Source organism: Clavelina lepadiformis, unplaced genomic scaffold (genome assembly GCF_947623445.1).
Source record: "Clavelina lepadiformis unplaced genomic scaffold, kaClaLepa1.1 scaffold_198, whole genome shotgun sequence".
Taxonomy (NCBI): Eukaryota; Metazoa; Chordata; class Ascidiacea; order Aplousobranchia; family Clavelinidae; genus Clavelina; species Clavelina lepadiformis.
This window is the reverse complement of record NW_027508298.1, coordinates 7,501-10,000: the sequence shown is the minus strand read 5'-3', so window position 1 is coordinate 10,000 and position 2,500 is coordinate 7,501. Positions and strand designations below refer to the sequence as shown.

The 2,500-nt window shown below is 49.6% G+C and overlaps 1 non-coding gene across 1 annotated transcript in view; it reads right to left on the bottom strand.

Moving 5' to 3' along the window:
* Positions 1-1,181, bottom strand: part of LOC143472989 (small subunit ribosomal RNA) — a 1,808-nt gene extending 627 nt beyond the window's left edge. Inside the window, exon 1 of the ribosomal RNA XR_013120289.1 lies at positions 1-1,181. This exon is cut by the window's left edge and continues 627 nt beyond it. This is a non-coding gene — a ribosomal RNA (small subunit ribosomal RNA).
* Between the last annotated feature and the right edge of the window lie 1,319 nt (positions 1,182-2,500).

The following is a 2,500-nucleotide window of genomic DNA, read 5'->3' as shown; positions in this document are numbered from 1 at the left end:
GCAGGCTCCACTCCTGGTGGTGCCCTTCCGTCAATTCCTTTAAGTTTCAGCTTTGCAACCATACTTCCCCCGGAACCCAAAGACTTTGGTTTCCCGAAAGCTGCCGGAGAGGTCGTCAAAGTAACGCCCCCCGATCGCTAGTTGGCATCGTTTATAGTCAGAACTAGGACGGTATCTGATCGTCTTCGAACCTCTGACTTTCGCTCTTGATTAAAGAAAACATTCTTGGCAAATGCTTTCGCAGTTGTTCGTCTTGCGCCGATCCAAGAATTTCACCTCTAGCGGCACAGTACGAATGCCCCCGTCCGTCCCTCTTAATCATTACCTCGCGCTCCGAAAACCAACAAAATAGAACCGAGGTCCTATTCCATTATTCCATGCACCATTATTCAGGCGAACCGCCTGCTTTGAACACTCTAATTTTTTCAAAGTAAACGTTCCGGCCGCCGCCAACACTCAGTCAAGAGCACCGACGGTGAACCGAAGGTGAGGCCGGGCACGCCAGTACACGCCTTGCGACGGACCGACGGCCCGAGCCCAAAATCCAACTACGAGCTTTTTAACCGCAACAACTTAAATATACACTTTTGGAGCTGGAATTACCGCGGCTGCTGGCACCAGACTTGCCCTCCAATGGATACTCGTTAAAAGTTTTAGAGTGTACTCATTCCAATTACAGGGCCTCGTTAGAGTCCTGCATTGTTATTTTTCGTCACTACCTCCCCGCGTCGGGAATGGGTAATTTGCGCGCCTGCTGCCTTCCTTGGAAGTGGTAGCCGTTTCTCAGGCTCCCTCTCCGGAATCGAACCCTGATTCCCCGTCACCCGTAAGAACCTCGGTAGGCAGATACCGTACCGACGAAAGTTGATAGGGCAGACACTTGAATGATTTGTCGCCGGTGCAAGACCGTGCGATCCGCAAAGTTATCCAGAGTCACCAACGAGCACGGGCCGAGGCCCGGTCGGTTTTTGGTCTGATAAATGCACGCCTCCGTGAGTCGGCGCTTTTCGCATGTATTAGCTCTAGAATTACCACAGTTATCCAAGTAACACGTACGATCAAATGAACCATAACTGATTTAATGAGCCATTCGCAGTTTCACTGTACGAGAGCTCGTACTTACACTTGCATGGCTTAATCTTTGAGACAAGCATATGACTACTGGCAGGATCAACCAGGTAGCTATTCGCAGCAAACGAGGCTGCTGCGGGACGACGGGCGCCCCGCGTTTCTTTTCACACGTTCTCCGTGTACATCGCTACTCAAACACTACGCTCGCGGCTTGCACGAGCTCCGAAAACCGTCAATTCCGGACGCTGCCCGGCGATTCGAGTGCAATACTCGCGCCGAGGCACGCCGATAGCTTGCCACTGGATCCGACAGACCGCTCAAAACCCCGGCTAAGCATGGGCGACCGCGCGAACAGCATTACATCTGCCCATCGTGCCCGACGCCAACCGAGATCGATTCTGCTTCGATTCGCACTCGCGCGCGCATTCGCTCACACGACTGCCTGCTCCCTCATAGTAGTCACAGAATCCTGCATCGCCATGGTACCCCAGAACGGCCTCGGGATCGCGCGAGCTCGCGGCCGGATTTGGAGTTTGGGAAGGTGCGTGGCCGCTTGCCGTGGCCGCCGAACCGCGCCCCGGCCGGGCACTGCGCGCAACTCGAACGTTTGGACTCTGAAAATATTTCCCAACGTTTGGACTTTAACTTTTTGTCGAGACTTGAAAAAATTTCAGAGTCCAAACATCGACCCGCGGCAAAAACTTTTCCGAGGTCGAAAAATCCGCGCTCGGTCAAGAGAATATGCGCGGCCTGGGCGTTTGGACTCTAACATTTTTTGGAGTGGATGGGAAAAATTTTCAGAGTCCACAACACCGACCCGCGCGTGATGCTCTCCCGAGTTCGGAAAATCCGCGCCAGGTGAAAGCTATGCGCGCGACCTGGTCGTTTGGACTCTAAAAAATTTTCAAGTCTCATCACACCAACAAAAAGTTAAAGTCCAAACACCGACTCGCGGCTAAAGCTCTTCCGACTTGGGAAAATCCGCGGCGGGTGAGGGCTATCCGCGCGACCTGGGCGTTTGGACTTTAACATTTTTTTGGTGTGAATCGACTTGATAAAATTAATCTAATGCCATACAGTGTCAAAGTGCACAATTTTAATCGATATAATCATAACAATATATGTCATACAACAAAATCATCAAATGATCATCAAGCAGCATTGCAAAGCTACGTGAGTCAATGCAAGGCAATGACAACGTATTTATCAATTAAAGTTATTTAATTGTACAAAGTTATTGTTAAATTATAAAATAAAATTAAATTAAATGAAATTAAATTGAAGAGCTCAATTACGACAATGTAACAGAGTGTCATACAAAATATATTGAATCACACACGTCCAAACGCTAAAGAAATATATCAAATGCACTCACCTGCCAGTCACCGTTTTGGGTAACTCAGAATAGACCGTCTTTCGTCGGGAATTG